We start from the raw sequence: 14,979 nt of genomic DNA, 5'->3' as shown, positions 1-14,979 counted from the left end.
ACTGGAGTGGTGGCAGCACGGAGGATAAAGACTGAGTTGGCTGCAGGGATAGAAAGGCCCAGAGGCAGAGATGGGCTTGCTGCATGCAGACTTGCTCTGAGTGGATGGGCTTCTAGTGATTGACCAGCAACCTTGGGAATAAAGTTGGGTATAAACCCTTTCACCTGCAGAACATTCCATTGTCATTTTTTGGTCTCATTGAATCCATAGTGAACTTGTCCGGGGCTGAAACCCATTGGCAAGACAAATACATATGAACAAAATGATCAGAATTTTATATAAAGACAGGATATGTAAACTACCATGCTGAGCCATATTGGAGCTTGAGGCAAAATAAATTTTTGTGTGCCCCCATTAATTTTTGTCTTTAAGATGGATGCCTCCCTTGCCTCACCTGCTACTGCACCTAGTTTCTAGCCTTGGGAATGCTCATAGGTGCTTGTTCAGACAAGTTTTCTCAACATATATCCAATAAAAATGTATTGAGTGACTACCACTATGTGCTAGTCATGATGCCCAGTTTTCTAAACAAAATGGTGAGTAAAAATGGATATAATTTCTGCTGTCTTGGAGCTATGGAACATACTACTCAAAATTGAAAGCCTTCTGACTCCTTTATTATAAACAGGAAAAGCAGGTAGCAAACTGAGCCGTGTAATGTCATTTTAACGTTTTCATTAAAAAAATTTTTTTTTGCTGAATTTTTAACTTCTGAGTAGATCAGAGAGTATTCTGAAAGAAGTTTGGTATGTTGAAATAAACTGTCTGAAATCCTCATCTTTCATTAATAGTCCAACCCAGAAGATTGACACATCATTATAACTGGGGACACCATACATTGTTTTCAGTTTCATAATGAAATGAGCATGGGTTTGGGGATGGTCACACTTGAGTGTATGAGTTATTATTAAGAACAACTGGGATCATAGGGCTGGGATTTGCCTGGCAGCTCTTCCATCTTTTATTTGGGTAACTTTTGGGAATTTATTTAACATCCCTGTGCTACTGTTGCCTCATTTGTAAAAGGAAGGTAATAATCAATATTTACTGCCACTAATAACAGTGGCTGTAGTTCCATCACTGTGGTCCTGTGTAAATTACTTGGCTTATGTAAGCTTCAGTTTCCTTAATTGGCAAATGGAAAACATATGAGTGCCTACATTATGAGATTCTTGTGGTGACTAAGTGAGAGAATAAATGGAAATCACTGTGTGGCATATATGCACTAAAAAAGGTTAGCCTTTGTATTTTCAGTGTCTGTCTCCTTAACAAAATATGCTTCGAATCCAACAGGAACTATAGATTATCCATCTTGCATACTTGGTATTGTTTATAGTGTCTGGGACATAACAGGTACCTCAAATAAATCTTTGATGAAAGCATATAGAAATGATGAATACATATTAGAATCATAAAAACCCTTAAGTAGCCAATATGCATGCAATTGTGAAGTGAATAAAGGTCTTGGTGTGTATGTGTGTGTGTGTGTGTGTGTGTGTGTGTGTGTGTAGGTGTGAAAGAGAGAGAGAGAGAGAGAGAGAAAAGGAGGGACGGAGAGTGAAGGAGAAGAAAGATACACCTGTTTGGGAAAGTACTATGGTCTGCATGTTTGTGTCATTCCCCACCAAAATTTATATGTTGAAATCTTAATTTCCTGCATGATCGTATTAGGGAGCAAGGCACTGAAATTAGTCCATGTGGGTTCTGACCTGAGTCACGAGACTTATGCCCTCATCAAAGAAGCTCCAGAGAGCTGGTGCACCCCTTCCGCCAAGTGAGGACCCGGCGAGTTGGCCGCCAGCAGCCTGGAAGACAGCCTTCACCAGAACCCAAGCACGCTGGCACCCAGAACTGGGACTTCCAGCCTCCAGAACTGTTGGTAAGGCACAGTATGTAGCATTGCTACTGGAGATGGGTCCTTGGTCTCATTGTGAGAAACAATTCAAGAACAGAAACAAAAGTGGTTGAGCTTTAAGAGTTTATTTGGAAAACAAGAAAAATATAACATTACACACCTGAGAGGTGGGGCTGGGCAGACCTAGAGAGAGTTGCTCAGGAACAACAGGGAGCCCTTTTTATATAAAGGGGGATGAATATTTACTAATTGAGAGTAGATTTCAAAGGAAACAGGTGAAGCCTGCTTCACCCTCACTTTATGCGGCAGAGGGTTTTGACTACATTTGGTTCTCCGAACTGTCACTGTGCAGGGAGGCTTGATAATTACTCTGTTAATGATGGAGGGGCGTGAATTTTACTATGTTAGTGAGTATACAATGTATTTGGAGGTGAAGTTGGGGTCAACTCCTCCTTGTCGGAACCAGCCAGTTCTGGCGGGTCTCGTATCGATACCCCTACTCCCCATCCCCCGGGAGCAGCTTGCCTGCAATGTGTAGGAGGTAAGCAAGCATTCTGCCAAAGCTCCCCCTCCTTTCTCTGACTATGTCTAGCCATCTACCTACTCTAACAGCATTTGTTGAAGTAGTCTGAATGGACTAAGAAACTAAATGAGGAGCTCCTGTGAATTCCAGGGAGCCTTTCTTGTGCTTTCCATGTTTGTGTTGAATGAAGACCACACAAAGAAAAAAAAGAGAGCTTCAAGAATACACAACAGATTTTTGCAAGTGGACAAGAATATTCCCAATTCTATGGCTATCAATTGTCCTGACAAATCACCCAAGTCAAGTGAAGCCATTCAAATAGGTATCAGAGCAGATTAGTTTATTGGGAAAATGTAAAGCCAAGGAGCCCAAAATGGTGGTGATTTTTTTTTTTCTTTCCTCCTTGGTCCTTTCCTCCTTGTTAATGTTCTCAGCTTAGCTGACCCATTTATTTTCTTTCCACATCTTTTTCAAAAGTTAGAAAAAAAAAAACAGGTCAATATTTTCTTTGAAGATTAAAAGCTGTAGCTGTTTTACAGTATGTCTTTTAAGCTGATGCCATTGATAAGAGCATGCCTGGATCCCCATCCCATTTCCAGAAAGGTTTTTGTCTGCATTCATTACCAATGAAATCATTGACTGATTGACAATAAGAAATAATCTTTTTAGTTGTTAGGAGTCCAGGCTGTAGTGTTTTTATCATCAAACATAGTGTTTTATCACAAGCACTATGTGTTATCACCTGTGCTGCTTTGATCACAGAGTCAGGATTGTTGATCTAGTAAAAAAGAGACAAATTTCATTATCTTTTAGAATTTTCCCTATCCCTGTTAAATAATCAATTGAATTAAATTATCTGCTTAAGAAAAGGCCTTACTGTAGTCTAGAGGGGAAGATATTGAGCTTTTGGGTCAGATTGCTTGTGGCTAGAAGACTTTTATAGTTCACTTGAACCACTGTGTCTCAGTCCCCTCATCTCTGTCTCACAGTGTTGCTTAGAAATGAAAAGAAGTAATGTCTGTAAAGCACCCAGCACACCACTAGCATATCACAAGTGCTCAGTAAATACTATCTTCATTGTTATTCAGCTGATTGGGCACCAGATGGCTGCAGCCCCTGATGAAGTCACTTCTGAAAAGGAAAAAGTCAGAGCATCCATTTTTTCTAAGGTTGCTATTTTGCAAACTTTAATATTAATGAACTCAATTCAAGGGATGAGCTTCTGAAAAATTGGATAGCTGAAGAGGAAAATTACCTAATCACCAGTGTGATTTACAAAGTTTGCTTCAAATTATACTGAATGCTAATACTGAACTGTTCAGAATGAGAATATGGATATACCATGCCCTGGATCATTTTATCGTGTCATTTGGCCCCACATATACTTTCTCAGAAAGTATTCGTGACTAGAAGCCCTTCTAGTGTATAAATAAGAGGGCATATAGTGTGCAAACTATTTATTTGAAACTGATTATAACTTTTGCAAAAATTTCAAGGGTATCAGATGTTCACAAGTAGTGGGACACAAAAGAAACATAATTGAAGGTAAAATATAACAATGTGGTCACTGCCACTACCAAATGAAGATGCATAGGTATTTGGTTTAAGTGAAAGAACTAGAAATAGTTCTAGCCACTCTATGTAATGTAAACTTACATGAGTAAAAGTAGTTGTGATCACCTACTATTTGGTAGATTCTATATTTAGGTTTGTCAAAATTATCTAATTATCTCATTTTCATTGTTTTTCTCTGAAGAGGGTCAATGGCTTACTCATTTCTCTCTCCCATAGGTCAAATATTATTTATTAATTTATTTTATTTTTGAGCACAGTTTCAGGATAATCCACCTGTGGTTTTACTATATAGAAATAATTATCTATTGAATATGATCAGTTCTAAATCTGACATTTGTGTGGATTAGGCACATGCAGGGCAGATTTATCCAGTAAGAGATTAGAGTCTATGAGCTTTTTAAAGGGCTGTGTTTGAGTTCTGCAAACAATTTTATTTGGCTCAAAAATGCAACAAAAAGCTAAAAAAATAATAATGGAAAAAAAGTAAATTAGTCACACAATGTAATTAATATTCTGTCAGTTTTAACAATTCTTAGATGTATTATTAGGCATTTGGGTGTATTTTCACATGATTCATTAGCATGATGTGAGAGAGAAAACTCTAAATATATGAGTGATCCAGGCTTGTGATAGTCTCGAAATATCCTGAGCAGGCTTTTATTTTTAGCTCGGTATCTCTTTCTACATGACCAGCATAGTACTGGTTAAGTACTCTGACAGGATTAAGGACCAAAAGCTAAGTCACCAAACTCTATTTGTGCCTGTTCCATCATAAGTCAATAGAAAATAAGCAAGGTAGTTGCTTTTCAGTCAATACTGCCAACTGGGTACTGTACTGACTTAATGGCCTGTCAGCTCAGATTCACAATATAGAAAGATTTGGAGAGGGTGAAAATGCTGTTTTAATCATTGTACTGGGAATTGACCTGTTTTTTTCCTATAACCAAACAAGAAAAAGCTGAAGTGTTAAGTGTCAATCTCTTGCACAGCATGAGGGATTCCGTTTTCAAAAGAGACACAAGACTTCCCAGTGCAATTATCAATCTTGATTTAGTAGTTGCCTGGGATCAAGCTGAAGCCTCAGGCTGGGGTGTAAATCCTTCAGAATCCACCAGTGTGGATGAAGTGTGCTAAACTTGCACACTGGAATGAATTTAATTAACAGTTTATTTTTTAAATAACAAAGAAAACCAAGTGCCCTGAGTTCATATTTTCTAACTTGACAGAAGACAGGAATTACTACATATGTTGCTAATGCTAGATCAGAAATTCTGGGGTCCTGATTTTGCTAATTTTTTGCTCATTTTCCAATGAGTATCTGTTGAACCTTTTCTAACTGGAACAATGCTGTACCCTACGCCTAAACCAGAGAACAATTCAGATAAGCAGTGGTTTCTCATAGAGCTTGTATAAAACACACCACCTGGTCAAGTCATTCTGATTGTGATGGGCACAATTAAAGAAGCTACTAGGGGTGTAATAGTAAGGGACTAGAGTTTACAAACGGTGGTCTTGGATATCCTCTGGGAGGAAAAGGCACATAAACTGAGAACTGAAGGAAGATAATGAGGTAGCTGATTGAAGAGATGGGGAAGGGCATTACAGGGAGAGGAGTAGCAGGTGCAAAGGTTCAGAGGGGGGAAAGAGCTACTCTGTCCATGAATGGCATGATAAAAAAGGAGCCAGGGAAAAGTAGGGGACCCCCCAAATTAATAATTATCTGTAATCCAGTTAATGAATACTGATTAGGAGGCATTTTACTAAGTAAGTAGTTTTAGGGGTCCAAAGGTTAAGACATAGTCCTTGCCCTCAAGGAATTTATATAGAAAAGATTATTATTTCCATGGTATTTATTCATTCTATAGGTCAATGAATAAATGTACTATAGCTTTATGTATGTTGGTAATATATATCTCAAGAAACACTTACCCTAAACAAACATAGAAACAAACAGACCAATTGACAGGTAAGGATATAGCTGATGGAGTTGGATTTTTAAAGACAAAGACTTGAGCTGCTCCAGGAAGCTGAGCAGTGGCCTCAAAGTACACACTTATTTTGATCTCATGGCTTTAAAATCTCAGATTTCCTCTGCTGTGTGGCCTCTAGTGGGGGACTTTAACTTTCTGGGCTTCAGACACAACGTCTGAAAAATGGAGATTTTGGGTGGAATCTAGCTGTTGATTCACACTGATTCTGAAACTGAATGATGTAGCCACATTACTTTTGTAAACTGTGGAAGGGAAGGACACAGTCCCCACATGTGCTGTTTCTTCTTGCTGGCATTTTCTTGGGGAAGTAGGAAGACTAGAATACACATAAATTAGTTAATTTACTGCTCTGTCCAGCTACTGTGATAAGCCCCTTTATAAAATTTTATTTAATTCTAAAAAGTACTCTGTGGTGTTTGTATTCTACCCCCATTTTACTGATGTGGAAATTGAAGGTTAGAAAACCCAAGGTCATATGTATAGTAAATGGTGGAGTCAGATTTTGAACCCTAATTTATGTCTTTCCTCTGTGTCCAAGGAAAGCCCACTTGCAGGCAAATGGATAGATGACTCTTAGAAATCTCTTACGGTATTTTTAGGAAGAACTACCTGAATGGGATGCTTGTTATAGCCTAGAATGGCTGCTAAGGGCTGCTGTGAGGCTTTCAACAGCAGGGTGGCTAGTTAGCCAGAAGGGAAAAAGGAGAAATCAGGCTGAGCAGGACACTAGTATTTACTGAGTGTATGTTCTGTGCTAGACTCCATTCTTTCCATACATCTCATTTAACTCTCCCCCAGACCTTTAGAAGGAAGTACGATCACTGTTTCCTGGATGAGGTATCAGTCCTGATGGAGAAAGCAAAGCCTAGAGGTTAAGGAACTTGCCCTTGGACAGATTAATCGGTAAGCAGAAGAGCTGACATTCAAAGTCCTATTCCTTCAAACTCCAAACCTGGGCTGTTTCCACTAACAAAAGTCAATTTTTAGACAGGATGATAGATGGTTTCTAGATATTTTTATAGTTTCTAGTGTTTTTTTGTTTGTTTAACTCTTTGGACATCTATGTTTTAATTTTTTATTTCTGCATCCGTATTTTTCATATGCACAAAACACTGTTGTATATTTTCCCTCCTTTACGTTTTGCTCAGCTCATTTTAATATACCCTTTTTTCCCTTTGGTTTTCCCTTTGCTGTCTATGACCAAAGGCTGATTGATGAAAAGTTCACAATTCTCTAGTTAACATATTAAATAGACTTTTATCCCTCCTGCCAGTGTTGAGGCAACTAATTATCAGCACCGTTTGGGAGCAAGGAAAGTTAACCTCAGATAGACCAACAGAGTCCTTCAAAAAGAATATGAAGAATTAGGGTCTCCCAACTCCTTCAGCTCCAGGCCAATCTGATATAATTGCCTGAGAACAAGGACTCAAGCACTTGGAGTCTTCACAGATAGAAAGCCTCAGAAATAATGATTACAGCAAATCAGGGCTCATGAATATGCAGCTTATTTCTGCTTAGAGACACTTGAGTTATTGAAATTAAAAATACAAAATTATGGATTGCAAAGAAAGCAGCAGGGATCTTTTTTATTTTAACAATTGGAAAATATCACTGGAAATGAAGTCTTCCTGCCAACATGAAGCACATAGTAATCATGCCAGGGAAATGATGCTTTTCTAAATGTGTGTTTTAAATAGATTTTTTACCCCAAAAACTCTGTTTAAAGATAGACTACGGAAGCTTTAACTCATGTGATGTTTCTTTTTGTGGATTTTAGTTTCAAGGTTATTCATTTTGGGACAGAGTCTAATCCCATCTCATTCACAAGATGTTCCCTGGAGTGAGTTAGCATCTACACTCACAAACCCTGAAGTAAAGAAACTTGATTTTGGTGCCTTTTTCTTTCAGAGGTCCCTTTCCTTTTTCAGAATCTCCTTGGATATTCCTAAACCAAGGACCCTCCATTCTGCAGGCTTAACCTCCCAGGCCTTATCCCATGCTTAGACTTTATCTCTTGCCCTTTCTAATCCATCAAAAAGACTTGTTCCATGCTCTCTTTATTTATGTTCTTTCAAGGCAATATAGTTAATAGAAGTGTACATGTTGATGTTTTATAATTTGTCAGGTTACCATTGTCTTTTTACAAGTTAAATTTTCAAACCCCAGTTTCAAAAGCCTGGGCTCTCAGTACCAGGCTGCTGCCATGTGGTTCAAATCACCTTGATCATGTGGGTTGAACTACTAGATGTAGGAATAAGTAACTAAAATAACTCTTTAAAAATGATGTGTATGTCTGTGTGTGGGTTTGTGTGTGTATTTGAGGAAATAACTAAACCAAAGCATAGGATTTAATGACACACAGGAGGGTTGGCAAATATGTAGTAGTTGTCTGTTTTTCTCTGTAGTGACTCTGGCAGATATTGCTAGTTGCTGAGGTATCCTTTCCAACTAAGTTAGCATAAGACCTCAGAACCCTTCTTAACATAGCACCTATCAATTAATAGCAAGTGGCATTTAGGAAGTCCCATATCTTTTGTAATATAGAGCAAACTTAAAATAATAACAAAACAAGGCTTTGAATCATCAGGCTTTTAAGTTGGTGCTAGAATGTAGGAATGAGATGGAGATGACCTTCAGCTGTAGGGATGAAGCCAAGTTCGGGGTGGTAATGTGGTCTGGAGAGAGCAATTTAAATGAAACAAATTTAAGAACCAAGAGACAGTGTGAAGGTAAGATCCCAAGGGAATGGGGCATGCAGAGAAGCAGTAATCAAGCCTGAAGTGAAAGGATTGTCATCTGGGAGGATTGGGCAGGTGTGGAAGGATACAAGGGCCTGAATTTGAAGAATCTGAAATTCCTTGTGGTTTTGCAGTTTTCTTTCTGCTTAAAACACATACATCTCCAAGCCTTTCCAAATGGTCACCAGCTACCAACAAAAAACAACTTGGCATTTGCCATTTTGAATGCATAGGTTGGCGTGTCTACCATGCTCTTTGCATTCCTAAGTGGGCTTCTGCAATAGGGAAAATAGCCATATTTTCTACAAAAAAAGAGGCAAGGGAGACAAAAACAGGACCACATGCATCTCCTAGAACCCTTGTTTCCTGAATGATGCAATAATCTTAGTCCCATTTTATGTTTTATGCCTGATAGTGATTCCGACTTTTGTTGAAATGATGACAAACCCCAGACTTTCCAGGCTACTATGGGGCCAACCAAGAACTGCCTTCGCTGCTTCCTACTTTCTTGCTACCTGCTGGAGAGCTAATTGAGTTCCTTGTTCACCTTGACCAATGAAGAGGTACCTAGGGATCATAAATTTCTGCCCAAACTCTACATTGACCTATAAAAGAAACTTATTTTAGTTACAGGTCAGGGATATCAGATTTATAATTTCTTTAGTAAAACGAATCTGATTCCTTTTCTTGGCGGGGTGGGATTCTAATGCATCTGAAATAGAAACGTTGAGAGGCCTAGATACTCTCCCAGGCAGCTAGTGGGTCTTGACCTTCACCTGACACATAGACACATAGAAATGGATGGCAGGGGTTGCTACTTTTGTATTTCCAGCATCCTCTCTACCCCTCCCTCCCACTCCTTCCCCAGCACTTGTATAAGGGAAACATGAACCCACGTAGAACTGAAAGGGCGGACCAGGTCAGATACTGAAATCGGACCAAATTGCTTAGCAGGTAGTTCCAGGTTAGGGGAGGAAACCCTGCCTTTTTATTGTTTCTTCTCTATGGGCCAAAGAACAGGCTGATGAAGGTTTGAAGCGAGAGAGTCAGAGGTTGTGTAGATCCCTGATATACACACTGAATATATAACTGTAAAACCATAAATATATAATCAAAATGCCATTGCATTTCATTAAGAGAACAAGCTTTTCAAATATATTTTCCTCTTCTCAGTTTTAAACGAGAGGCAGAATGTATCCCTCTCTCTCCATCAGCTGGCTTTAGAGTTTGCTTGAAGAGTACACAATCCTACTTATGTAACCCATCGTGTTTGTGAAATCTGCACTGCAGTTTTTGAGAGGGAATGAGATGTTTGGAAATAAAATCTGTGCAGGAGTGGAAAATGTGTCCCTGTTTCACATTATTTTGTTGTCTGTATTTTTATTTTGCCTTCACAAGAGGCATGTATCCTTGACTGAGTGGTCTGTTTTTGCTGTGCATGTCAGGAATTCAGAAAAGGTGAGTTATGTCACTAGGTCTATTCATTGACCTTCTTTGTTATGTGCAAGTCGTTTAAATCTTCAAGGACTATGATTTCTTAAGTCTAAAGTTAATCGTGCTAAATTGAAATGGGATGAGTATATTAGGAATGAACAGTTATGCTGCTCTTTAAAGTGTGAGGGTTCGATGTTCAAATTATAATTCTGCCAAGTCAGTCATATCCATGTGCTAGGCATCTGCTTTTTTAATCAGCCCAGCAGCTCTTTCACCCTCCTTCTCATTTCCCTTCTTTGTAGGAACTGTCATCCCTTATTTGAAGCGGTTCTGTTGGGAATGCCAATTTAACTCACTTCTTTGGGTACTGGCTGGTCTTATCAGCTGGCGACAGTGACTGGACACAGGATGGGCTTTGAGCAAGTCAACAAATCAGAGATCTTCCTTGGGATTTTAAAGAGGGGTTGGGAAAAAGAAGCATGCACTTTTCTCTGGGTTTACTAAGGTGGGATGACTTAGTCTTATCTGAAGTCAAAGCCTGCTTAGTATCTTATGACAGAAGCCTCTGTATGATAGGAGAGACTGAGACAACACACAGAAGAAAGGAGAGAGAATGAAACTATCATTTGAATTTTTGGAGGTCAGTTTCATGTCTGAACTTTTAAGTTTCTTGAGTCAATTAAGTCATCCCATTGCTTAAACTGGTTTCAGCTGGTGTCCTGTCAATTGCAACAGAAATAGTCTTTTTCTAAATCCACAAAAAGGAAAAGCAGTAAGACTTATGTTAAAAGTTCAGTATTTCTACACAGGCAAGAACAACTTTTTGCGGGTAGCAGTATTTGCAAGGTATTGGGAAATAATGTATTTTTTAGATTAATAATCTATTTTTAAGAATTGGAGGTAAGATTTTCTAATGGAGTTACTTTTCTTTCCCATTACTACTTGGCATTTTACTTCTCACTTTATCCTTGTGTCTCCCCATAATTTGAGGAGACCCTCAGTTTAGTATCTAGGACTCTCAAAAGCCCTCTGAGAGGTCATCAAGTGTATGTTACTTACTATCTGAAATTCTTCTTGTTTTCTGCTTATCCTATAAGACCAACTGAAATGCTGCCTTCCTTGTGAACTCTTCTCTGATTTGCTTAGTTGGAAATGGATCTCCACCTGGCATAGCACCTTAAGTCTTAGTAACACCAGTCCCATTCTGTTATGTGTTCCAGTGTTGTGTAAAATTCAATGGCTTAAAACACCGCTGCTTTATTATATCTCATCATTTTACTGGTCAAAAATTTGAATAGGATTTAGCTGAGGTATTGTTCTCACTACTTGTTGACTGTAGTCTCCTGATGGTCTTCAGCTGGCCTAGTCTGGGAGGCCCAAGCCAGCTTCCTCACCATCTGGCACCTTGGAGGCATTACTATTGTTTCCTGTCCTTTTGAGTCCTATTGGCCCTTTCCTTTTGGGTTCATATCCAAAAAAGTCCCTTTTGTTTTAGTTTAGAAGGGTTCTGGAGAGAGCAAGTCTTCCATCTGGTATTTTCCCTGGGCATCTCCAGAACCTAAGTTGTACAAAGTATGTTCACATTCAGTTTCTATTTTCTCTTTACAGAAGTCTTTTGAGTCTTATTCCTCCATCTTTTAAGATAGGAAAACTAAACAGAGAAGATGACTGGGTGTTCAAACTTTTTGGGTGCAAGGAAAAGAAACCCACTCAAAGCCAGTGAAGGTAAATGTCACATTACCATTTTCTTTAAATATTCTTATCATCCCCCCAACCCCCTGGGATTATACTTGTTGTCTTTGAAGATTGCTCTGGGTATACCAGCTGGTTCTCCTGATTTCTGGAGCCCACATATTCATTAGGGTTCCTGGGTGAAACAGAATACGTTCAGCTAAATGTGATTTTCAGATATACAAGTGTCTCGCCAATGGGTTTCAGCCCCGGACAAGTTCACTATGGAGTCAATGTGACCAAAGAAATGACAGTAGAACGTTCTTGGGGTAAAAGGGTTATACCCAACTTTATTTCCATGGTGTCAGGTCAGTCACTAGAATCCCATCCACTCACAGCAAGTCTGCATGCAGCAAGCTGGTCTCTGCCTCTGGGCCTCTCTACCCACACAGCCATCCTCCAGGCCTCTGTCCTTGGTGCTCCCACCACTCTGGCCTCTGCTCTGCTCTCCTGCAGCCTTGCAGCTGTGCCACCATGTCACCCAGAGCACTGGGCAGGGCTCTCTATATAGAGTCAATAGCAACGTATTACCGGCACATGTGTAGTGAGCTAGTCAACCAGGGCCAGGTGAGAATCCTGGCCACAGGAACCTTCACTTTATCCACAACAAGTAGTACTCTTAAAGTAAGGACATGTTTCAGATATTTCATGTCATATATGTACTAAAAAATATCATTATTTATATGAAATTCAAATATATTTGGCCACCCAGTATTTTATTTGCTAAATACGGCACTTCTAGTTTATAGAGGTCAACACAGGGCCTATTCTTCCTAGTACTGGTTAGATTTTTTGTTTCTTTTAATTTTTTATTAAGTTATGACTGATATACACTCTTATGAAGGTTTCACATGAAAAAACAATGTGGTGGGAGAATCACAGGAAGATGGCGGCATGAATAGTTCAGAGGAAATCTCCCCAAAACATATATATTTATGAAAATACAATAAATACAACTATTCCTAAAAGAGACACCAGTGGACACAGTACAACAACCAGGATACATCTATGTCTGCGAGAACTCAGCATCACATGAAGGGGGTAAGATACAAGCCATGGCCAGGAGAGACCTGAATGCTCCCCCACCCCAAAACCCGGAGGGAAGAAAGGAGTCAGAATGGGGAGAGAGTGAAAGCCCAGGACTGCTAAACAACCAGCTCTAGAAATCCGCACCTGGAATGCAGACACAAGGTGCACGTGGTGCTGGATATTAGAGAAACAGAAAAGCAAAACCTGTGGGCAGGTCCCCACAACTGGCTCCCCTGAGACAAAAGAAAAGTGAGTGCTTTCTGCAAGTCTCAAAGAAACAGGGACCCCATAGCTGGACAAAGTTGTCCCGGCAGCTGGGAATACTGGGGAAACTTAGGCACCCTAAATGGAGGCAGTACAGCTCTGAAGCCCCTCACAGGACTAGGCAGCCTGCCAGTCATTCCTCCAACTGGTGTGGACCCCAACACATGGGCCCAGTAGCAGGAGAGTGGGAGCGTGTGCTTGGGGTGGAAGCGCTAGAAGGAACCGAGAGCAGATCTGTGCGCTGCAGGGCTAGCCAGCAGTGGCACGACCGAACAGCCTGGGCACAGCTTGCATGCACCAGCGGCAGTGAAGCCAGAGCCCGGTAGAAGCCTGCATGGAAAAGTCCCGTGTGCACTAGCAGTGGAGCCAGAGGGAGCAGGCGCACTCCCAAGAGCCAACCAGATCCCAGCCCAATGCACAGTCACCCGGGCCAGACCCAAAGGCCGTTGCTGTCACACAGCTGCCCGGCAGGGTCACCACTAGCATGGAGGAGTGCACCTGGCATGCCAGCCACTCCGCGCAGGGCTCCGTGATGCTCTGACGGACACTCCACCCACAGAAGCTTAGGAGATCAACCTGGTGGCTGCTCCAGGAGTGCAGGTAGCTGTTACAGGCAGCTGAGAAGGGCAAGGCATCCAGCAAGCAGGAAAGGACTTTCTTCTCCCAACTGACACACCCACAACCTGCCTGCAGCCACTGCAATCACCATGAAAAGGCAAAAATATCTGGTCTAGTCCAAGATAGTTATACCTGAGAAAGGATCTGAAGAGGCAGACCTAACCAGTCTCCCTGAAAAAGAATTCAAAATAAAAATCATAAACATGCTGACAGAGCTGCAGAGAAATATGCAAATGCTAAGGGATGAAGTCTGGAGGGAGATGACAGATGTCCGGCGGGAGATTACAGAAGTGAAACAAACTCTGGAAGGATTTATAAGCAGAACGGATAAGATGCAAGAGGCCATTGATGGAATAGAAACCAGAGAACAGGAACGCATAGAAGCTGATGCAGAGAGAGACAAAAGGATCTCCAGGAATGAAACAATATTAAGAGAACTGTGTGACCAATCCAAAAGGAACAATATCCGCATTATAGGGGTACCAGAGGAAGAAGAGAGAGAAAAAGGGATAGAAAGTGTCTTTGAAGAAGTAATTGCTGAGAACTTCCCCAAACTGGGGGAGGAAATAGTTGCTCAGACTACGGAGGCACACAGACCTCCCTAGAGACGGGATCCAAAGAGGTCAACACCAAGACACATAATAATTAAAATGGCAAAGATCTAGGACAGGGACAGAGTATTAAAGGCAGCCAGAGAGAGTAAGAAGGTCACCTACAAAGGAAAACCCATCAGGCTATCATCAGGCTTCTCAACAGAAATCTTACAGGCCAGAAGAGAATGGCATGATATATTTAATGCAATGAAACAGAAGGGCCTTGAACCAAGGATACTGTATCCAGCACGATTATCATTTAAATATGAAGGAGGGATTAAACAATTCCCAGACAAGCAAAAGTTGAGGGAATTTGCCTCCCACAAACCACCTCTACAGGGCATCTTACAGGGACTGCTCTAGATGGGAGCACTCCTAAAAAGAGCACAGAACAAAACACCCAACATATGAAGAAGGGAGGAGGAGGAATAAGAAGGGAGAGAAGAAATGAATCTCCAGACAGTGTATATAACAGCTCAATAAGTGAGCTAAGTTAGGCAGTAAGATACTAAAGAGGCTAACCTTGAACCTTTGATAACCACAAATTTAAAGCCTGCAATGGTAATAAGTACATATCTTTCAATAATCACCCTAAATGTAAATGGACTTAATGCACCAATCAAAAGAC

Source organism: Manis javanica, chromosome 1, assembly GCF_040802235.1.
Source record: "Manis javanica isolate MJ-LG chromosome 1, MJ_LKY, whole genome shotgun sequence".
NCBI lineage: Eukaryota > Metazoa > Chordata > Mammalia > Pholidota > Manidae > Manis > Manis javanica.
The sequence above is the reverse complement of the archived record's forward strand: the minus strand, read 5'-3'. Positions refer to the sequence as shown.